General features: G+C 48.3%; 1 protein-coding gene and 1 pseudogene across 3 annotated transcripts in view; both read right to left on the bottom strand.

Moving 5' to 3' along the window:
- The window catches only part of LOC137645739 (uncharacterized), a 542,683-nt gene that overhangs the window by 480,707 nt on the left and 37,013 nt on the right, over positions 1-24,963 (bottom strand). The gene's annotated exons all lie outside the window — the stretch shown is intronic.
- Positions 22,176-22,294, bottom strand: LOC137646193 (5S ribosomal RNA; annotated as a pseudogene).

Raw genomic sequence — 24,963 nt, 5'->3', positions numbered from 1 at the left:
CCCAGTAAAATTCTCGGACTTCTTTTTCCTTCCATACTCTACTAACACCAATTGCTTATCTTCTAAACCTAATGCCTCACACATACTCGGTTCATACTTGTTCGTTTTCAGCCATTTATTCATACCATTCTCCTGAATATATCTTGGTACCTCCTTCCATTTTTGCAACTGATTGTGGTGTGCCCTAACCTTTTTCCACACTACCATCCACACTTACTTTACCTAAAACATAACTCAACCCACTAGAACCAACATCCAACACCTCATATGGACCTTCAAACTTATCACGTACCTTATTGACATTCATTCTTCCTTTTTCAATTACTTCTTTTAACACTTTCTCTCCCACTTTGTAGCTTTCAAATCTCTCATTTGCTTTCTTCCAAACATCTCTATCTTTCTCGGACACACTCAATCCCGGTCTTACTATCTTTTCAAAATTCAACACAAACTTACACGGAGACATACCAGTACTCTTGTGCACCGTTGCATTATACGCCCACAACGCACGCCCAACATATAAATCCCAATCATTATCACATGTACTCATCATCCGCAAAATTTCTGTCAAGGTTCTTACAGTCCTTTCAGCCAAACCATTCGCACTTGGCATATACGGAGTCGAATATACATGTTCAATGCCCCATTCTCTCAACATCTGTTCAAACTCCCATCCAACAAACTCCGGACCATTGTCACTTGACATTTTTGCAGGCTTACACACACTCATCGGCAACATCACTTGACTTACCATTCTCGCTACAGTCTCACTTCTTTTATTCTTGATGGGTACTGCATACGCAAACTTGCTCATATGATCGACCATGACAATCATTCCCACATGTCTCCTCGCAGTCACAGGCAACGAAACAAAATCAGTCACAAACATCTCAAATGGCTCTTTCATACGTAACCTCAGAACAGGCGGACTTGCATGCATGCTCTGATACTTTCCCTTCTGACAATCCTCACAAGTAGTCGCTACATCCTACAAATTTGACTCAACCCAGGCGTAAACAACCTCTCTCGCATGCATTCCCACAATTTATTCTTCCCCATATGCCCATACCTGTCATGCACTACCATACACATACTTACAGCTGCATGCATTGGAAATACAGGAACATATATATCTTCATCCATACCCCTATGCAAAAAATACACAATATTCTTACAAACAATAAATCTTTTAACAACTTTCCTTATACGCTTCCAAATCACACGGCCATTCTTCCACCCTAATACCATTTAAAATACATTCACGTAACCTATTTATTTCGAAACATTCACCTTGCATTTCTTCCACCTCTTCTTTGCTCAACAAATCCTCTTCACTTTTTGCAATATCAATCATGCCAACAAAATTCGCCATAAATACACTATTATCCTCAATTACTATTACCTTACAGCCATTCTTTAAAAGCAAACCCTTACCAACATCAACTGACACATGGTGCAACCTCAAAAAATCTATTCCCATCAAAAAACAACTAGGCATTTCATTCTCTCCCATTACAATAAAATTATGTTCCACTTCCATACTCCCTAGTTTCACCTTCAACCTCACTTCTTCCCAAACAAGTAAACTTCCCTGACCTATTCCATGAATTCTCACACTCGTACACTGTCTTTTCACTTCCCAATTGTACCTCTCAATTTCCCTGATAACAGACTCATTTACTAATGACACTTGAGCACCCGTATCAATTAAACTACAATATTCATTCTCATTTATATTCACATATGTCATCATCCTTCCTTTTACACCATGCATGCATACATTTACTCTCCTTATCAATTCTGTCGCTCACTTCACCAATATGTTCATCCTCATATTCACTGTCCTCTATACCCCATATCTTAGATTAAGGTCACTTGCACCATTATCCTTCTCACTCAACAATTTGCAACATTCCTTATTACATTGCATCCTCAAAATATATTCCCTATCATTCTCCTTACATGCCCTATATTCCATCGGTCGATTCCATCCAAAATACAAATACACAGTTACACCATACAACATACTTACCACCATTAATATCTTAGATAATACTTCCCCTTCTAGTACACTACTCTCCTCCTCATATACCATTTCTTTTGACACTTCATTCATCACCCTTCTTTTAAGCTCGCTTACGCTACCCGGTATTTCCGTATTTAACCCCTCTTGTATTAACTTACTTAAACCCATTAGGATACACTTATATACCATATCTTCCCCTTCACAACTCTGCTCCACAACTAAACCTTCAGGCAATCTTTCAGAATTCTGATTACTCTCTTTATCTTCCATCATCCCATGCATCCTCGACATCGCATCTGCTATCACATTCTTATTTCCCGGTACATATTCTAACCTAAAATCAAATTCATTCCAATCCTCTATGGTCCTAGCAACCCTTGCATTCACACACTCTTTCCTTATCATATACACTAGGGGCTGATGGTCAGTACGCACAATGAATTTTACACCATACAAAAATACTTTCAATGCTTTCACACAAAATCGTATTGCAGCCAATTCCCTGTCAATCGTCGAATACTTCCGCTCAGCTTTATTAAATGCTTTACTAACATACGCTATTACTCTCAATTGCTCTTCTCCATTTACTCTCTGCATTTGAACCAAACAACCACCCATACTAACCCCACTCGCATCCGTATACAACTCTAGCATATTCGCATTTTCACTGTAGTCTGGAAATGCCAAAGTGACGTCTTTCGCGGCCTCTTCCTTCAACCTTTCAAACGCTTCTATCATCCGATCATCCCATTTTAATTTTGTATTATTCCTTTTACCCGTCCATTCATTCAAAGGCTTCCCTATACCTGAACAATCTCTAACAAACTTGCGCCCAAACTCAACCAAACCAAGAAAACCTCGCAACTCACGCACAGTCCGGGGACGTGGAAATTCTCGCACCTTATTCACAAACTTGTCACTCTTCCTTACACCAGATTCACCCACTACATGCCCAAGAAATTCCACCTCCCTGGACAACCACGTACACTTCTCAAGCTTAATTTTCACACCAACTTCAATTAACCGCCTCAACACTGCCTCAAGCAACCGCATATGTTCCTCAACAGTCTCGCTCGCAATCAGAATATCATCTATAAAAACAGTCACCTTCTGTCGATCGAAACCAGCCAATACAACATTCATCGCTCTTTGGAAGGCAGCAGGCGCATTAGCAAGACCAAAACTCAACCTTTTAAATTGAAAGTGACAATTTGTACTAGAAAATGCGGTAATGGGCCTGCTCCCCTCTGCCAGAGGCATCTCATAATAGCCCCGCACCAAATCTAATTTAGTAAAAACTTTCATTCCATGCATCTTATAAACACAATCAGACACCACATTCATTGGAAAACGTTCTTTAACAGTCACCTCATTCACCTTCTTATAATCAATACACATACGTAAACTTCCATCAGGCTTTCGTACAGGGACAATAGGGCTATTTCAGGCACTCTCACTCCTTTCTATTACACCCATACGCTCTAATTCCTGACACTGCTCCTCTATCTCCTTGGCAATAGGCGGAGAAAAATGCCTGGGACGCTGATATATGGGGGTATCATCACTAAGAACTATTTTAAATTCTGGCAGGTCTGACCCCCCACAATCATCGTCACAGAGACTCATAACTCTCCGCTTATCCCATAACATCTTAAGCAATCGTTCCCTTTCGACCACACTTATACTCTCATCTAACTTAATTCTTCCTTTCAACGTATCGTAATCCCAATTGTCATCGTTCTTTACCTTACCAGCCATTACCTGTCTCGCCTTAACATATCTTCCATCCTCTACATTGATCAGTGTATACATACATCCCATGCAATCGCCCTCACGTATTCCACGTACTCTCTTCCTCCTAACACTCGGCAACAACCTTACATACACCTGGGGTTCCTTCATATTCATAACACCATCATATATATACGCACTCGTTTTCACCAAATTACCTGCTTCCATACCTTCCACTACATATTCATCCTTGTCACTATTTGAAATTCCCAGACTGCTCGGCCATACAACTTTTACACTAATAACCTCACCTTTCTTACCCGATAACTTTACATTTTCCTTTGCTACCAACGGCACTCCCTTCCACACCTTCGTACTCACTCTGCCGTCTTCCTTTAAATAAAATTCCCCACAAATATTACCTTTGACCTTTATTTCTATCATATTCACACTTGGATGTACAATCATACCAAATTTTTTCAAAAATTTATACCCAAACAGTACGTCATATTTCTCATTCGCTCCCTCGACCACGTAAAAATCATTATCCTCCATCATCAACCCCCCAATCATAACATTTTCCCGCAACTTTCCTTGCACAGAAATACGCAAATTACCAATACCTTTTACTTCACCCTTACATCCCTTAAATTCACAAACCTCGTTTACCTTATCATATGCATTCCTAAACATTAAATTGACACCACAACCAGTATCAATCAAACCAACCAACTCTACACCATTAAAAATCATTTTCACACTCATGCAATCATGTGCTCTTTCTCCCATCACATCTTCATGCAATAAACCCTCACGAACATGCATCACATTCACTCCCCACACACACGAGGACTCACCCAGCTGAACCCTCTGATTAATTAGTTTCCCGAACATCCTGGCTGACTTGATCCCTTCTTCCTGCAAACCCTAGCTACATGCCCATCTGCACCACATTCAGTACACTTACCCCGTGGCTCCTTGCACATTCTAGCATAATGACCATCCTTACCACAATTACCACAAATTACATTCATACGATTACTACGGCATCCACTCGCTATGTGCCCAGTCATACCACACCGATAACACTTAACCACTTTTTCTTTCTTACAGTCGCTAATACGATGCCCTGTCTCTCCACACCCGAAACATGCTCCTAATGCCCATCTACACTCGTTCTTTTTATGTCCTACCTTCCCACACCTATAACACCTCTCTTCACGGATACCACTACCTAACCTAACTTGCTGCGTACTAGCACTTCTATCTCTCCAAACTTGATTTCCCTGTCTAAACCCGTCATTTCTCAGCATGGGTATTCCTACATTACTCACCCTAACACTTCTATCTACTACACTATCAGCTGCCCTCATTGGCCCTCTCATAACAGCATCTCTAAAACTACCAAATTCTGGCACACATTCCTCCATTCCAGTTCTTACACTCACAGATTTACTTTCTTTCATACACCTATCCAACTCGTAATCCTCAACTATCTCTAAAATATCATCCCAAGTCAATCTCTCTCTAGTCCACCTCATTTTCTCCTTCCGTTTCAAATTAATAAACTCACACACACTCTCTGGTACTGTACCCAAAAACTTCTTCATTAGTTCCTTATTTTCATTTATTCCTTCGTCCCCATACTTCTTTCTAGCCAATGTTTCTAACCGACATACATACATCGAGATTGCTTCACCCACCTTCATTCGTGCTTCATCAAAATAATTTTTTCGCTTATACCTAACACTACCTTTCATACGTTTTACCTGTTCAATTATCCTCTTCTTTACACTTTCATACTCAACCTCTCCTACACTCATTATCACCCCATACATCGTCAACAAATATCCTGACAAAAATTCTCCCAACTCCCTAGCCCAAACTCTCTTACTATCCCCATACTTAGCCTGACAAAACTTTTCATATTCCCTAAAGAAGTCATATACATCCCTACTGCTATGTTCATTAAAACTTTCACACCTAGGTACCTCTCTCATAAACACTGTCTTACAAACTTCCTCTACTTCATTCTCACTACTATCTTCACTGTCTACTCCCTTATTGTTGCCTTCTTCTTCATTTGAATACAATAAACGGATTTTGAGCGAAGCGAAAAATCTATTTTTGGGTAAGATGGCCATGTCGTCCTGATGGAAGTTCCTTAAAGGCAGCTTCCTAGGGTATATTACAACTACGGCGATATTCCCTGAGAATTTACCTTAAGGTACCCAGAATTCTAACTCCTGGAGCGGGTATCCCTAAAAAAGACCTTAGGGATATCGTAAATATCAGCGGACGTATTCTTGACACGCCTCGTAGCAATCTATACCCCGAACAGAGTTAACACTTCGTAGGGGTCAAATGGCAAGAAAACGAAAACGATAAGAAAGGGGGGAGCCGTTCGTAAGGCATCTCTCCTCCCCGTTTCGTAAGCGTGCCCTGCGCCGCTCGCGGCGCCATCTGTATTCCTTGTAGCGATACACGAGGTGCTACAGATACTGTATGTAGGGAGGGGTCCTACAGCCCTTTTTTCATTTTTTTTTTTTTTTTTTTTTTTTTTTTTTTTTTGAAAAGGGACAGGGCGGGTCCATCAGGACGACATGGCCATCTTACCCAAAAATAGATTTTTCGCTTCGCTCAAAATCCGTTTTTTGGGCTCAAGCCATGTCGTCCTGATGGAAGTATACCAGAGCATTACTGTATCTGTGGATTCTCAATACGTGCCGTACTCCTCAGGAATGTTTCTTAGTCAACTCGACTGAAAGACCTAAGATGTTACCGTTATACATCTTTTCACTAATCATAAGCCATGAAAGCGCTTCCTGCCCCCTACAGGGAGGAGTCCTACTAGACTCTAGAAACGAACGAAGAGTACATATACCTATGTATGAATCACTCGCCAGCCAGTACAATATAGTGGTCTCACTCTATATGAAGTAAAGCATAGTCCTTACGGAACTACAGCATCCAAGGGAAAAAATACCGACCAGCACCCTGGTCGAAGTAGAAATAGACAAAAAGGTTATATCTGCGTAGGATTAAACTTGCTGCCGCCACCGTCCTCAGAGAGGGGTGGAGCCCTTTATGCTAAGGAAAGTATAAACCAGTGCAACAAGGCTTGCATTAAGGAATAGGCTATTATAGATATCCCCGATTAATATACATAGGCTAAATGCTCAATAATTAACATGAAATCAATATAGGTGAAGGAGACGCAAGGTTCCCGAGAACAAGTTTATTGAGTAACAATAAATAGACATGGTTACCACAAATATATACATATGATAGGTGGATGACCAACAATTTACACAAGTACCGTAGTGCATGGATGTATGGTTATCTGAAAGAAAACAATCAGGTCACTTGTCACATACCAAGGTATCAAAGTTAACGTCCATGTTACTATCCACTGACATTAGCGTCAGAAACGCTCGGCACACCTGTCTGTACTTGTGCTACCATCACCATAACGCTTGAACAGTCACTGTGGGCTCCCAGAGCCTTCACTACTAGTTATACCAACGCATATAACTATACACTCGCCCAAGAATCAAAGTCCCAAATAATTCCACTGTTCCTCGCAGAGTTAAACAGCAGGGTTAACGACGCAAGCAACTGCTACCACAGACCTCTTTAGCTGCTCCACTTGCTTAGCATAGTGGCGAAAGAATACCCTGGAACTCTTCCAGCCAGTGTATGAACGAAGGTGTTCAAAATCCATAAAGTTAAAGAAGTTTAAGGATGAAGCAACTTTCCTCGGATCATGATCTGCGGGTGAACTGTCAGGATCCACTCTGCGAATAAAATATGTAATTTTCGCCCTAAGCTGATTTAAAGATAAATTCGAGCCCGATGTTTCTCCTCTGAATAGTTGGCCCCCATGGAAGTCTGAAGTTATACGAAGATAGACCTTTAGGAATTCTACGGGACATAGAGATGCATCTTCTTTCAGAGGGCAGATTCTCCAGGGACCCCACCTGTTGGTGGGCAACTCGTTCTTAGCGAGAAACGTAGGGTCCGGAAACAGGTTCAGTTCTCCCCCATCCAGGAACTGAACCCGGCCCTCCTCTCTCGAGAGGGCCACAATCTCACTAACTCTGGCCCCAGAAGCAAGGGCAAAAAGGAAGATCACTTTTTGAGTCAGGTCCTTCAATGCACACTCCTCATTATCCAGTAATGAGGCAAAATGAAGGACTTTGTCTAAAGACCACGAAATAGGCTTTGGAGGAGCTGAAGGTCTAAGCCTAACACAGGCCTTCGGGATCTTATTAAACATCTCGTTAGCGAGGTCTACCTGGAAGGCATATAGAATGGGTCTTGTCAGAGCTGACTTACATGTAGAAATCGTGTTAGCCACCAGCCCCTGTCCGTGGAGGTGGATGAAGAAGGATAGGCAGAACTCCGTAGAGATCTCGTGCGGATTCTTGTCTTTGACAAAGGCTACCCATTTCTTCCATGCTGATTCGTACTGCCTTCTAGTAGACTTACACTTATATTCTTCCAGGAAGTCGATGCTATCTTTCGAGATTCCGAACCGTTTCTTCACCACTAGGGAGAGAAAATCATGAGCTGCAGGGTCCGGGTTTTCTGTAATGAAGCGTAGACAGTCGACTTCTGGACTTGCTGGGACAGAACTGGGTCCGGGAGTGGTAGAAACTCTAGTCGTAGTTCCAGAGCTAGAGGGAACCATACACTGTTCGGCCACTTGTGGGCCACTATTGCTGCTACTCCCTTGAAGGATCTCAGTTTGTTGAGGACCCTCAACATCAGATTGTGAGGGGGAAACAGGTAGATCCTGGACCATCTGTTCCAATCGAGGGACATCGCATCTACTGCTTCCGCCAAGGGGTCCTCGTATGGGGACACATATCTCGGCAGCTTCTTGTTGTCCTTCGTCGCGAAGAGGTCTATCTGCAGTTCTGGGACTTGTCTCAAGATGAAGGAGAATGATCCTGCGTCTAGGGACCATTCCGACTCTATCGGTGTAACCCTGGATAGAGCGTCCGCGGTCACATTCCGGACTCCTTGAAGGTGAACTGCTGACAGGTGCCACATCTTCTTCTCCGCCAGTCGAAATATGGCTAACATTACCTGGTTGAGAGGTGGAGATCTCGATCCCCGCCGATTCTGACATTTCACTACCACCTCGCTGTCCAGTACCAACCTTACATGGATCGAGTGACGTGGGGATACTTTCTTCAGGGTAAGAAGCACTGCCATAGCTTCTAGAAAGTTTATGTGAAAAGTCCCAAATAGCTTGGACCAGGTCCCTTGCACTTTTTTCCGATGGGAGTGACCTCCCCACCCTACCTTTGAGGCGTCTGTGTGGATTGTCACTGACGGGGGGGGGGGTGGCTGAAGAGGTACTGACCTCTTTAGACGACTGGCTTGAGACCACGGTCTGAGAAGAGAACGTAGCCGAAGTGGGACCGGTCTCTTCAAGTCCCTTCGCTCTTTCGATGCAAAGGTTCTCCAAACTCCCGCTGCATCTTTTAGCTGTGCTCTTAGCACTGGGTCTGTTACTGATGCGAATTGAAGAGAGCCCAGAACCCTCTCCTGTTCGCATCTTGATATCCTCTCGGAACCTAGAAGTCTCCTGACAGACCCCGCTATTTCCTTCCTTTTCGACATCGGAATGGAAAAACGGTGTGACACTAGATCCCAGTGAATTCCCAACCACTGGAACCTCTGAGCTGGAGAAAGACGAGACTTCTTTCTGTTGATCATGAAACCTAGATATTCCAGGAACTGAATCACCTGTAGGGAAGCCTGCAAGCATTCCGCTCTGGATGCTGCCCACACCAACCAATCGTCCAGGTAGGCTACTACCTGGAACCCTTTTAGGCGTAACTGTTTGAGCGCTGCGCTCGCAAGCTTCGTAAAGATCCTTGGGGCTATGTTTAGCCCGAAAGGCATCGCTCTGAAAGCATAAAGTTTTTGTTGTAGCTTGAATCCTAGGTAGGGGGAGAGACGGCGACTTATTGGAACGTGCCAATATGCGTCTGACAAATCGATGGAGACGGTATATGCCCTCTTGGACAGTAAGGCCCTTATGTGTTGTAACGTTAACATCTTGAACTTGTGGTTCACTATGAACTTGTTGAGTGGTGACAAGTCCAGAATGACTCTGAGTTTCCCCGAGTCCTTCTTGGGAACACAAAACAGCCTCCCTTGAAACTTGATGGACTTTACCCTCCGGATCACCTTTTTCTCCAACAGTTCTTGAATGTACTCCTTCAAAACGGGGGTGGAGTGTTGGAAAAATTGAGGGCACAGGGGCGGAGTACTGTACCAACTCCAACCCAGTCCATTTTTGAGCAGGCTGTGGGCCCAGGGATCGAAGGTCCAGCGATCCCGGAAATACTGTAGTCTCCCACCTACCGGCAACACTTCACTTTGACTGCCCTGCAGTCTTGCCTCCCTGGCAGCGACCACCTCTGAATCCTCTTCCCCTAGAGGGGCGTCTCGCCGAACCTCTGGCTGCACCTCTGGGCTTTGCTCGAAACGTGGTCGATTGCCCTTCGAACACTGGATTGAATGCCGGGGATGCTGATGACACGGCTTGGGGTACCCATTGGAAGGTGGTCGGTGTCTGGGCTACCAGTTGTGGTACCGGAGGCAAAGCTGGCTGCTGCTGCTGCTGTCGTTGTGGTCTGAAAGGCTTGGCTGGACGGGAAGAAAACCTCGATTTCTTCGCCTTTCCTTTCGGCTGAGGGCCCTCATCAGGGGAAGACTTCCTCTTAAGGGACAGGCCCCACTTAAGGAGAAGATTACGGTTCTCAGTGGCTGCCTTGTCCACCACCTCCTTGACCACTTCATTGGGAAAGAGATCTTTACCCCAGATGCTAGATGAAATGAGTCTCTTGGGTTCATGCCTCACTGTGGCCGAGGTGAAAACAAACTCTCTACAGGCCCTCCTCGCGTTGACAAAGCAATAGAGGTCCTTAGTCACCGTGGCCAGATGGATCTTGGCCATTACCATGAACATCTCAGGCATCTTGGGGTCGCTAGCCATTGTCTCCATGTTAGTCTGGAGAGACATCGAGGCTGCCAGACGCTCCTTTGTGTCCAATTCCCTCCGTAGGAGGAATTCCGACAACTTGGGAAGGTTTTCGCCGAACTGCTGACCTGCAATGTCGACGTCCAACTTCCCAACCGAGAAGGTGAGGTGTACCTCCTTCCAGTCCTTGTTATCCAACGGCAAGGCCAACGACAGTGGTTTGCATTCCTCCAGAGATGGACACGGTTTGCCAGCTTCAACCGCCTTCAAAACGGCCGCGAACCCTTTCTGCATAAAGGGGAAGGCCCTAGCCGGGGAGGATACAAAGGAGGGGTGCTTCTTACTCAAAGCAGCAACTTTAGAGTTTGAGAACCCCCTCTCCTTCAATGCAGATGTTAAGGCAGCTTGAGCCTTGGAGTGATCCAGGATGATCACCTCCTTCGGTTCCGTCTCCTCCTTCGAGGCCGGCTCCTTCTTCAGACGGACATAACAGTCCGGGTAGGCCCCTCTACTGGGCCAGAATTCCACCTCCTCAAGGGGAACTGAGCCCAGTTTCTCCGACATGACGATCTTCCCGACCGTCATCGGCATCTGCTCGGCATATCTCCACGGGTTGGCATCCAAGCACAGAGGAAGGTCCTTCATGTTGAGCTTCTTTGGAGGTCCACGTGATGCTGTGATCTTCTGCATCTGGAGCTCCATTGCAGCGGCCTTCTGATTATTCTCCCTCTGCATCTGTTATATCATACCAACGATGGAAGAGAGAGCCTGTCCCAGCTCTGCTGGAAGAGCGGACGAAGTAGAGGGGATAGGTTCAGGGGCCTGAACCGGAACGTCTGAAGGTACGGGAACCTCTTCCTCCACGGCAATAGGATCTTGATCCTCCTCCTCACCCTCTGCGAGGAGGTCCTGTTCCGCACGGTCGGACAAGTCAGACATCTTGTCATCCAGCTGGATGTCCTGCATGGCCTCCGCAACATCCTCCTCCACTGGGATCTGGACGAGAGGGATCTCCGGCCGAGGCTGGGGAACAACAGCGTCAGTAGAAGCTTTGGGAAAAAGGTATGCCCTCATCTTCTCGTTAGGAAGATAAGGTCCAGTGGTGTTCTTCTGGAAACCCCTTACCCATAAACGGAGCTTCTCCCTCGCTGCATCCCTTGACTCCGCCGACCTAGGGGATTCAAAAGCCTCTGATAGCAGGTTAGTACATACTGCACATACCTGCGGATCCCAGTAGCGATGGTCATCATTGGAGGCTGCGCAAGCCACGTGCCTCCTACACGAGACATGTCCGCAAAAGTTCTTGCTGCGGACATTACAGAAGACACTATCACATTTCGGATGCTCCTCCTGTAAAAGAAGAAAATTTCCATGAATATCAAGTGAATTTCAATTCACATGTAAATATGAGCATTCACAAAGAATAAGGGAAAGACACCTACTTGTGAAACCCACACAATCACCTGTGGAAGCCCACCAGCCAAAAATCACGTAGTTAGTCTTTACTAGAATAACCAGAGATCATATTTCCCGAGGGAAATTAGGTGTAGCTCACACCTAAGGTAAGATTTTACCATTCTGGCCAGAGATGAAAAGAATTTTTCTTTTTATCCTTGTAAGGCGACACCAAATGATTGCACAAAGTAACACAAGTAAGTTAGAAAAACAGTGTTGTAACCTACTATATCATGGTCTCCCTTGGTAGAATACACCACCCAAGAAAGAACTGATACAGTACATGAGGGTGGTGTGCCGGCCGGCTCTTGCCGGTCAGTACCCCCCCCCCCCCTTTTTTCCAAAGGTAGATCTCAAGTATACAACTTCAGATCACCCCTATTGGGAAGAACTCCAGTTCCCATGCCTGAACCGGCCGGCAGTGGTTGCCGGTCCGCAGCCACCTGGGTAGCACCGTGTTGCCGGCCATCACTCTTAGTGGCCGGCTAACCGGGCAGTGTAGCAGGCCGGCCGGCAGCGGTAAGCAAACCCAGCCGGCTGGCATCCACACCAGGTAGCGCTCGGCTGCCGGCCGCCACTCATAGTGGCCGGCAGATGAGCAAGAGACCGGCCGGCAAAGGCATATAACCACCGCCGACCGACAGCAAGAGAACTGGAGAACACCCCCCCCACCGACGGCCGGCCCCTAGGCCGGCAGACGGCAAGGACAACACATAAGAAGACAACAGAATGAGTGCCGGGCTAAGAGGCTATGAACCTCTGCGCCCGGCACCCGAAAGAGTGCCGAGAGGAAGGGGAGACACTAAGTCAGGCTTCCTAACCACTGCTTACTGAATCTACAGGCGGCAGCGGTGGAGGGACCAAGAAAGGACCGGGCAGCACTCAAAAGAAAGGGTCTCTGCCGGTCGGCACACTCTGCCGGCCGACAGGGGACCACGTCTGTTCCCCATCCTAACCTAGGCTAGGTACGGATGTGGACGACTGACACAAAGGAAACGGAAAAATAGAAAGGAAGGACAGAGGGTCCTGTCCAACCTTGCCTTAGTTAAGGGTCATTCCCAACTAAGAAAGCTCATCTAGGCCAGAGAAATCCTGGGAGGGAGGCCGGCACTACTGGCTGCCTCCCTAAAACCAAGGCAAGGAAGGAATTGCTATTCCGGAAAGGGAACATATCCCGAATCCGGAACGGCAAAGAGGACAAGTCTGAGGGGTCACCGAGCGAAGGGATCAACTACAGGAACCCAACAAGGTGATCCAAGGAGGATAAACCTCCTATGCCCGTGTCAGTCAGCAAGGGAGACTCTGCCCCACGCTAGACCAACACGGACTCAGACTAATACACTGCTGTACTGTCCCCCTCTGAACCAATTCAGTTGGAGCAGGAAGGTACAGTACTACTCCAGTATAGTTATATTTGAAATTTAATTCAAACTAACCACTAGAGTTAAGCCTAAGGCTTAAACAGAGGGAAAGGGTTTGCCCCTTCCCCGAAGAGAAGGGAGCAAACGGGGAAACAGATAATATTATAATGACCTAAGACAACCTAGCCTAGGCACTAAGAGAATCGATTACCTAAATCACCGAAACTCACTCCAATACTATCTTGGAAAATACTCGAAAAGAGCTTATATGTATAACGTTGCCTAACGCTTTAAACAATATAAAATCACACTTGGAAGACTAATTATCATGCAAGAAGTACAAGGGCCAACAACTAGGCTACGAAGACTAGTGTTGGTCAGCCTAGGCAAAACTTTCGCCAGGCACACAACTATCGCATCATAACAGAATTCCTAATTAAGCTAAGCAGCTAATTATTAAAGCGCAAGGGGCTGGGAACGTCGCTCTTGCTAACAAATAAATCCTATTCTAGCGAGCGACACCGTCCATGACGCCTCCAGCAGGCAACAGCTCTTGTATCAAAGATAACTCTTTTAATTACTTTAATTTTAAACAAGAGCCTACATTTATACATAAAAGAAATAGTACTCAACTTATCCGAGGCAGAAGAAGTTGGAGAAAGCATAATAAGCGAGTAAATCCAAGGTTTTGGTAGTAACACAGGGAAAAACACCGAGTCGTATAGCTACGCAAAAAGGAATACAGATGGCGCCGCGAGCGGCGCAGGGCACGCTTACGAAACGGGGAGGAGAGATGCCTTACGAACGGCTCCCCCCTTTCTTATCGTTTTCGTTTTCTTGCCATTTGACCCCTACGAAGTGTTAACTCTGTTCGGGGTATAGATTGCTATGAGGCGTGTCAAGAATACGTCCGCTGATATTTACGATAGCCCTAAGGTCTTTTTTAGGGATACTCGCTCCAGGAGTTAGAATTCTGGGTATCTTAAGGTAAATTCTCTGGGAATATTGCCGTAGTTTTAATATACCCAAGGAAGCTGCCTTTAAGGAACTTCCATCAGGACGACATGGCTTGAGCCCAAAAAATCTAATTCTACACTCAAAGTCCTATCTTTAACTATTCCCTTCTTACCCTTTTTCTTACTAACCACCTTCACCCATTCATGATCATCCTCACTCACACCCTGACCTTTCTTCTTTTCTTTCTTCACATTATCTTTACCTTTCTTCTCATTCTTCCTATCACCCTTCGTTCCAATCTTACTATGTCTAGCCCCTTTATTTTCAATATCACTATCACTACCTTCCCCATTATCACTTACCCTATCCTCTTCCACAATCAACCCGTTACCAGAAGCAGAAGCCACTCCTCCGACTGCACCTTCACCCATGACAGTTTTCATCATCCCCATTACTTGCCCTATCATAGCTTCCATTCGTTTCTCATTTTCTCGCATCCTCATCTCAACACCCTCTTCCACTCTCTCTACAGTTCCCTGAAGTTCCCTAAGTTTCCTTTGCATCTCCTCATTCTCACTACTTAACCTCGCATTCTCCAACAACAACCTCTCCTCTCACTCATTAGACAACCGCAATTCCTCCTTTAAAATATACAACTGATCTTCCATTTCTTCCATTTTGATACCATTAATATTTTAAGTAATTCCTAAACTTATTTTACCCTTGTTCAATAGTCCAGTTTCAATCCTACCTTCAACAGTCCTTTACTTTCAGTCCCTGTTCGGGCGCCAAATTTATGTGGCGGGATGTAAACAAAACACAAACCCCCACACCCTTGATCACTCTTACTTCCAAAATATCCCACAACACAAACTTTCTCCTTACTTTACTTTAAACTGGACTCTTAGACAGAAGGAAAATGAAAACAAAACATAACCTTAAAACTATATTTACTGCAACCAAAAAAACAAAAATCACACATCATTAAACAAACTTAACACTAAAACAGACAAAAATAACACTTTTATATTTATATTATCGCGGTGTGTGTGGGTACACAGAACTCACCAATCACCAATCACAAAAACTTTACCCATCCAACACCAACAGTCCCTACACAGTAACGAAAACACTTAAACACTAAAATAAATCATATACCACAACCCAGAAATAAATCACATCTAACACCAATATAAGCGAGAACGCCAAAATATTAAATATATAAGTTGTGTGGTAACCGTAGTCCACAGACTCCACACACTGGCAACAATCCTTGTAGCCAATTGCCACAAATCCCTGCAGTCAATTCGACTGTCCAATCACATTAAAGGGGTCATCATCATCGTAAACAACAAATTTATTTCCAGCCGGGTCGTCAACGCTCAAATTCTCTATTTATATAAATATCCGCAGTCTAACGATGTTCATCGTACGGTCCAGGTCGTCATCATCAAGCTATTCATACAAAGCACATGGCTGGCAAACACCACCTTCCAGGCCAAACTAAAACTCCAAGGAGTCTAAAGGAGCCTAAAGGAGGAATTACGGCTCAGAATATAAAAAAAAGCTTCACAGCCGGCTTTCGAAGAGCAAAAAAAATAACAACCGACTCCTTCTACAGTCAGAGATCCAATGGTTTCACCCAAGACATTCATCACCGCCCTATCCTAGCTAAGAAAATGTAAACAAACAACCTCAAATATACCGACAATCTTTCCAACAACAACCAATCATTCGCAAACTACCCTTGTTCTTCGGCGCGCACCGCGGACACACAAAACACGCACACAAACGCACATACACACACTCTCTCGCGCATGCGCGATCTAACAAAACTAAAGCAAATGAAATTTTTCCTCTCTCTCTCTCTCTGCCAAAACTAAAGCAAATAAACACTCTTTCTTTCTCTCTCTCTATTTGACGAAACTAAAACAAATAAACACTTCTCTCTCTCTCTCTCTCTCTCTCTCTCTCTCTCTCTCTCTCTCTCTCTCTCTCTCTCTCTCTCTCTCTCTCTCTGACAAAACTAAGGCAAATAAACACACTTTCTCTCTCTTGCTGTTAGACAAAACTAAAGTAAATAAACACTCACTCACTCACTCACTCTCTCTCTCTCTCTCTCTCTCTCTCTCTCTCTCTCTCTCTCTCTCTCTCTCTCTCTCTCTCTCTCTCTCTCTCTCTCTCTCTCTAATGACAAAGCTAAAGCAAATAAAATGTCTCGATTTAACAATACTAAAACAACTCTCTCTCTCTCTCTCTCTCTCTCTCTCTCTCTCTCTCTCTCTCTCTCTCTCTCTCTCTCTCTCTCTCTCTCTCGATTTGGCAAAACAAAAAAATAAATTAAAATAAAATTAATCCTCCACAGCGCGGGCGAGCGATGGCGCGCAGGTGAGCGATGGCGAGCAGGCGAGCGATGGCGCGCAGGCGAGTGATGGCGCACAGGCGAGCAATGGCGCGTAGGCGAGCGGTGGCGCGTAGGTGAGGGGGCGCGTTGGTGCGCAGGCGAGCGTTGGCGCGTAGGAGAGTTCGCGCGTTGGCGCGTGGGCGAACGATGGCGCGCAGGAGAAGGAGCTCGTGGGCGCGCAGGAGAAGGAGCTCGTGGGCGCGCAGGCGACAGAGCGCGTGGGCACGCAGGCGACAGGGCGTGTGGGTGCGTAGGTGTCAGGGCGCGTAGGTGATGGGGCACGTTGGCGCGTTGGTGCGCGTTCGGGAGACCTCGGATGGAGTGCAGCCACAGGATGTTGAAGGGCCCGTAAGGGCGAAGCCGTAGGGCGTGTGCGTGAGGGGGAATATCCCTAGCACGCAGGCGCGCAGAAGGGCGCTCATCAGGAATCGAAGTTCTGGCAGTGGGCGCGCGATGGAGACTGCGGGCGATGGCGCGTAGGCAAGGGATGGCAATCAGGCGAGGTCTGATGGCGAGTCGGCGATCGTGGAGGAGAGCGCTGGTGAGCAGGAGAGGAAGAAGACTTCTCCTTGGACCCCTGATCCAAAGATCGAGGACGAGCAGGCAAGCGTTTGGGAGCAGGAGAGCGCTTGCGAGCAGGAGAGCGCTAGTGAGCAGGAGAGCACTGGCGCGCAGGAGATCGCTGATGAGCAGGAGAGCGCTGACGAGCAGGAGACCGAGGGCGTCCATGGCGTGTGTCAGGCCGAGGGCGCACAGACGTACGTTGGCGAGCAGGAAATCGTGGGCGCATAGTCTCTGGAACTGCAGGGCGAACAGGAGATCGTGGGCGTGCAGGAGAGCGCTGGCGAGATGAGACAGCAACCGGTGAGCGCTTGCGCGCAGTAGTGCGCTGGCGCACAGGGGAAACCTGGCGCTTAAGGGACTTGCACACAATGTGTGAAAGCCCCTTTTGCCCCGAAGGGACTGGTGCCTGTTTGAAAACGGGATGTGTGGGCGCCCACAGTGCGTCAGCAGCCAGGAAAGGTGAAGGCAGGTCAGCAGGTCTGGCAGGCATAGGAGATCGCGAACGATCTGCGGAGAGGTCCAAGTCCAAGGAAGTAGCAGGAACGGTAGCTGAAGGACGAGGTTCCTCTGCAGGGGACTGCGAGGATGAAGATCCGAAGAGGCGCCTCCTAACACCCTTGTGAGGAGAAGGAAGACCTTGGCGACGAAGAGGAAGGCGAGCCTTACGTCGGATGCGTCCTCTGGGAGCAGCAGGCAAACCATCGGCAGTCCTCCGAAGAGGAGTCTCTGTCAGTGAACTCCCACGGGGGGGAGAATTACCCGCAGGAGAGACCGTTGTACTTAGTTCCTCCCTCGAAGGATGTTCGGAGGGGGGAGCTAAGCCTTCAGCTACAACAGGAGCAGGGGTTTGAACACTCTCACTGGAAGCGTCTGCCACAACAGTCTCGACAATAGGCAGAGGGTCAACCTCTGCTACCGCCGGTGACTGTTTGACAGCTGCTCCCAACCTGATCATGTCAAACAGGGCTTCCTTGGAGGGCGAACCCTGAAGCCCCAAGGAAGCCCAAAGCTGCAAAAGATCATCATTATTTACATCAGGAGAAATAATTAAATCCTCCCCCGGGGGAGGAGGAGGAGCTGCCTCGCTATAGGAGGCAACTCCCTCTCCCAAACCCCAAGATCGGTCAACAACAGTACGGCCTACGCTACCACTCGACGGCCTCTCACGAGAGACAGACCGAGTGGGAGCTTCGGAGGAGGTTTGGGCTACGGAAGAAGAGTCCTTAGGATTTTCCTTCTTCAAAGAAACCTTTGAAAGAGAAATATCCCGTTTGGACTTCTTCTTCGAGCGCCGAGAAAACCTCTCCCACTGGGAGGTAGGCCACTCCCTACATTCCATACATACATTATCACTTTCACACCGCTGACCCCTACAATGAGGGCATAAGGTGTGAGGATCCGTCTCGATGGAAGACATGAAGGTCCCACAAGGGCGGTCAGGTAACCCAGGGCACTTCCGCATTGTAGAGGCCAACTTCACAACACTCTGAGAAAAAGAAAGAAAAAGCAATGATTAATGGCTGTCGTGTAGGCGAGGGTGACAGCGGACAGGTGCGTCTAGCACCCGAGCCGTAAGCAAAGTGGAGCTACAACACAGGTGTGTGAAGGGGGAGGGTAGCTAACTACCCTCCCTACCCCCCGCTAACTAGCGGTGGGGTAATAATCCCTCGTTAAATTTTTATGGCTCGTCCTTTCAGCTACGCCGAAAGTAATTACAGTACCCACTTTAAATAGCGTGGTTTGTATTCCAGTTAGAAAAAATGATATTTTCATATTAAAATGACAAATTCGAAGATAATTTGTATTTTTCCTAACCATACAAACCTTAGCTATTTACATTGGGTTTATCTTTTAGCGCAGCTGAAATGGCGAGCCATTAGAATTTAACAAGGGTGTATTCCCCCTGCGTTAGTTAGCGGGGGGATAGGGGAGTGGTAGCTAGCTACCCCTCCCCCCCTCACACACAGATGAATGCTCACTTTCACTTAGAGGTAGGACTTGTCTTGGGGGACAGGGCTGGCGGGCAAATATGTGTAAATAGCTAAGGTTTGTATGGTTAGGAAAAATACAAATTATCTTCGAATATGTCATTTGTTCCGTAACCGAAATACAAACCACGCTATTTACATTGGGTGACTTACCCCTTAGGTAGGGTAGAAAGTCCCAAGCCATACTGGCTTTGGCTTTACCCGGGGACTCAGAATCCGAGTGAGTCGCACTCGAGAAAAGGAGTCCCTGCACCTCACAAGTTCCTTGCTCCGCAAGGAACCGTGTGGCCTACATAAGCTTGTGTGTGAAGGAAAAAGTGTGACCCGTCCTAGGCAGTTGACCTGGAGTTCCAGAAGTAACTCTGGGTTAGGACGTTCCCAATACCACCTCGTCAGGGTATGGGGGACGCGACAGTATTGACTCAATACTCGGAACACAAGGAAGCATGGTTTACCTGCAGAGGTTCGAGGTCAGCTATGCAGAGACCAGGATGCTGCTTCCCCGTAGAGTGGATGATGAAGAAAGAAATAAGGGCCAGACATACTTCTTTCGTTCATGCAGACTAAAACCTGATAACAATGCCCTCAACCTTCTGCTACCTGTCCAAAAAGGAGCCTGAGGTTAGACCAGCTGTTGTGTAGCCACCACAGAGCGATAGAAAACGTATCGAGACTCCTGTGGGTCACGCCCTGCAGGAAGCGGGCTGCGAAGGTCATTAGACGCTTCCAGACTCCAGCTTGTAGCACCTGCGTCACAGAGTAGTATTACTCGAAGGCGAGGGACATTGCGATGTATCCAACATCGTGCTGTAGGGCGACGTGACGGGGGAGGATCTGGAGACAGGTCGAGATGAATGTCCTTGAGTTCGGGCTTAAGAGGTATACTGGTGACTCTCCCCCGTGTCCTCCTTGTGCTCCCAAATCGGCTGCAACTGAGGACAAATTGCAGCTGTTCCCAAAGCTAACCTCTCGATTCCTTTACTGGCAAGAAAGAGAAGGTCTTGGGACCTCAGATACAGAATGGAGACTCAAAATCTTGAAGGAATTGGACCGAAGGGCCGGGACCCCCAGATTCTGACTCTAGCCAACAACTCAGGAGCGAACCTGAATGTTGCCTTCCCCTCTTCCTTAGAAAGGACGGAGTCGTACGAGACCAAGAAGATTGCTTACACACTGGCCGTGGCCAGAGTGAGCAGGAGACCCAAGGCGGAATACAATCCGAGGCCTGTCGTAAAGGGTCTTGAGAAGATCTCTTAAGGGACTAAAAAGTCCGAGCCATGCTCCAAGTTGGAGGTCTTCCTCCGATTAGGGCAGGGACGATCGTAGCTTCGCATGAGCGAGGAAAGATCCAGCGGGCAGGAAAAAGTTATTCCTTTAAGCCTGAAGGTCAGGGAAAGGCTGAGCGACAGGCTTCATTGCCGAGAGTGGAAAGGAGTTTCCTCCCGCCGGAAGGCAATAAGACCGTTATTGCTAGAGAAGAAGCCTCAAGGGAAGAGGTATATCTCCCACGGCACCAACCACCGAAGACTCTTCACTTTGCCTGGAAGACCCCTGCGGATAACTATCGCAGATGACACGACCTCCGTACCGCGACTGTAGCGGGTTGTCTCTTCTTGAGGAGGAGGCGTAGTGTCTCCAGGTATGAAGCCGAAGCGACGCCCCGGTTCGGGAGAGATGTTGGAGTGTGGTTGTTTGAGTAGTCTGCGCCGTGGTAGAAGCTCTCCCGGGAGTTCCGTCAGGGGAAGCAGAGGGTCCATAAACCGTTCTGCGCATAGTCCCAGTGGAGCTCTCCCATTGAAAGGTTGACAGACAACTTGGTCTTGTTGAGACCCATTGTCCACAGACAAAAAGGAGGGAAGACGCAGGCGTCGAAGTTGTCCCACCATCACCGGAATGCATCTTGCCAGTCTCGGGGTCTGAAACTGGGGGGAAGAACAGCGGAAGCTTGAGGTTCCAAGCTGTCGCGATCAGGTCCCCCAGACCAGGACTTGCTGGTTACTCAAGGTCAAAGACACCCAGGTACACTCTCTCTACGAGGCTCTGCTCGGATAGTCGGAGAGAACATTCCTCTGCCTGGAATGAGAGAGCTGATGGTGGTATTGAGAGTATCTCAATCATTCCGGTATCTCTACTGCAAGATGTGAAGGTGTGAAAATGCGTCCCCTGCTGGTTAGAACACGCCCGAATCATGAAGCCGACGCGCACGGAGCGACTCGGCAGGAGCTGTAGGATCTGTAGAGGGGCCAGACTATGGCCCCTAAGCCTGCCTGAATGATGGAGAGATATCCTTCAGGTCTTGACCATAGGCCTGGACCGGAACATGCCCCCCCCCCACCCCCTTTTCTTTGACGAGTCCGAGAACAGCATCAAGAATGTGGGGAAAGGACGAGAATATCCACTACCATCAAGAGGTTCCATAGGTCAACACCCATTGCAGGTCTAATAGTTCCGCTGGTCCCATAGATTCCAGGAAATCCGATTAAACGTTGCCTGAAACCACTGGAACTTGAACCGCCCCACATGGAACATATCCTGAGGCAACCGTTCGGACTATAGACGGGTCAATGAGGAAAGGAGAACTAGGAAACGTTCCAAGGTAGGGCTGAAAGCTCTGCTTGACTGAGAACAGGTACTGCGACTGTCCTCACTCTTGCCACAGTCATCTGAAAGGAAGGCTCGGAGGATGTGGCAACAGAATCTGGCGTCCCCAGGTGGTCACCCATCCAAGTACCGACCAGAACCGACGTTGCTTAACCTCGCTGGACGGACGAGAAGCGGGGTTTCCAACGTGGTAAGGCCGTTGACTCAATATCATGGCCAGATACTCCAGATGTTGAGGGCAGAAGAAGAAAAGGCTCCAAGACAAATACCATGAACCCACACTCATGGTAAGCATCCGGAAGCTTATCCCGGCGCTGAAGAAGGTCGAACCCGAGCCTACCGGAGTTGACCAGCCCTCCAAAAAGCAAAGGAGGTGGAAGCCTGCACCTGAGCGGCCATGAGGAAAGCAGGGAGAGTTCTCTGGGGAAAAAAACCTGCTATGCCACGGCGGGATAGCCACACTGCATCATAAGCAGGAATACTTGCAGTCTAGGCTGAATTCCACGAGCTCCCTGGAAGATGGATGGAATGGAAACTGAAAGTACCCGTCCTTCCGATCCAGGGTTTAAGGAGTCCTGTCGCCTCGTTACCAGTCTGATCGATTTTGCTGTTCTACGCTGGCCGAAGTTTGTTCGACAAACTTGATCAGGGCTGAGAGGTCGACTACGGAACTCCCCTCTCAGATCCTTCCTTACAAGAAAGGATCGACTGAAGAGGCCGGGGGTGAAGCCGTTGATGATCCTATGGAGGACCTTCGCCTAAGGTATGGATCATTCTGCCCAACCGGGCAACTCTTGCCGACGCTATGGCATAGAGGTTCAGAGACACTGAATTCGCTGACAGAGACGGCAGGCGCGATATCCTTGGCTGATCACAGAGATCGTGCGGGAATGGGCATCGGGAAGCTGTCATCAGGATGAGTATCCTTAAGCATCCTCCCAGCGAGAAACCTGCAATCCTAAAGTTCGTGAACTCTGCCGCTCCTTTTAGGACTATGCCCCCCCGGGGGAGCCTCCTGTGCCATCTGTTCCTGACAGGAGGAAACTGCAATTGGACACCTAGTCTCAGTTGTCGTAACCGATAACTTAGGCCGACGTGGTTGAAAGAAAAAGGCGCTGGAACCCTGCAGAGTCTAGAAGAAAGCGCCTTGGAGGAGTGAAAACGGAAATCGATTTCTTCCGCACAGCCACTGTCTAAGTCTCTGTCCTTGGGCACAAACAAACTCTTCTCAAGGATGGAAGGGGGTCTGAGGTTGTCGACCTCCACAGATGAGACACCCGAAGGAAGCCCTCAGTCAGCGCGTCCAGATGGTACAACATCAAGCTTGTCCGCAAGTTAGATACTTAACAACGAAAGGCCAAGGTGCCTGAGCCCGAGAGGAGGAAAGTACCCATGATCTTCCTGTAGCTTCCTTGAACCAAACCTCGACCCGTAACCGAGGAGGGAAAGGACCTGGTAAGGCCCCAGAGGAAGGGGTAAGTAGTCAATCCTTGGCCGATGGAGAAATCTCGAACGGAAAGCTCCCCGCCAAAAATCCTTCCAGGGAATGACGGGGAAGGGCTAACCCAGGTTCTGGAAAGAGGAGTGTTGCTCAGACCTCCCTGAAGTTTCTTCCTATTCTTGCAAGTACCATGCTCTGCGTTTACGGGGTGAGGCCATGTTCTGGAAATACGCTCCAGAAGAACTCGCCAGGCTGGCCATGCTGCGAAAACCCCAATGGGAATAGTGGTCGCAATCGCCCTGGAGCTCGTGCGATGGTAATTCAAAGATTTGCGCGTGGGCGAACGTGGAAGCGCCCATGCGCGGTCACGCAGGAACGCAAACGAAGGTGAGCGAAGGAGCGCAGAAGGAGGGCGAGCGTGGTAGGAAGGGCGAGAGCTGGTGGTCAGCGAGCAATAACCCATAGACGAGCAATGGATACTGCAAGAATTAAGCCGACGTTGGTGTGAAGAAACACTGTAGGTTCGAGCGATGGAACACCGTCGGTTCGCGCGACGGAACACCGTCGGTTCGCGCGACGGAACACCGTCGGTTCGCGCGACGGAACACCGTCGGTTCGCGCGACGGAACACCGTAGGTTCGCGCGACGGAACACTGTCGGTTCGCGTAACGGAACACCGTAGGTTCGCGCACGGGCGAACATTGGAGAGCATGTGCGCGGACGCGCATGAGCGTAGACGTGCAGGCACGTGGGCGTGTGGGTAAGCAGGCAAGCGGTCACGCGGGCGCACAGGCGAGCGGTCACGCGGGCGCGCAGGCGAGCGGTCACGCTAGCGCGCGGGCGCGCGGGCGAGCGGGCGAGCGGGCGAGCGGGCGCACGAGCGGTCGCGCAGGCGAGCGGTCGCGCAGGCGAACGGTCGCGCAGGCGAGCGGTCGCGAGGGTGGGCTGGTGAATGAGCGCGAGTCCGAGGCGGTGAACGCAAGCGTTAGCGCGATGGCGAGGAAACGCGTTGCCGCATGGGCAAGGAAGACCGCTGGCAATGTGGATCAACAGGCGATCGGTGGTGAGCTGGTGAGCGGTGACGCGCAGGTTGGCGATGGCGCGTTGCGGCATGCCGACGCGTTGGCGAGCGATGGCGAGCAGCATGCGCAGGTGAGCGATCGCGCGATGGCGAGAGATGGCGAGCAGCATGCGCAGGTGGGCAATCGCGCGATGGCGACCAGCATGCGCAGGTGGGCGATCGCGCGATGGCGAGCAGCATGCGCAGGTGGGCGATCGCGCAATGGCGAGCTAGTAGCTGGCAAACCATGTTCCTTCAGAAGCGTTGGAGAAGGTTGGCGCGCCGGCTGTTACACACGCGGCGGATCGCCGAGAGACAGGTGATCGCTGACGTGTAGAACGCTGTTGAATAGGCGATACTAAAATCGCCTGT

The sequence above is a fragment of the Palaemon carinicauda genome, chromosome 8 (assembly GCF_036898095.1).
Source record: "Palaemon carinicauda isolate YSFRI2023 chromosome 8, ASM3689809v2, whole genome shotgun sequence".
Taxonomy (NCBI): Eukaryota; Metazoa; Arthropoda; class Malacostraca; order Decapoda; family Palaemonidae; genus Palaemon; species Palaemon carinicauda.
Note: the sequence above shows the minus strand (reverse complement) of the source record. Positions and strands in the feature narration are given on the sequence as shown.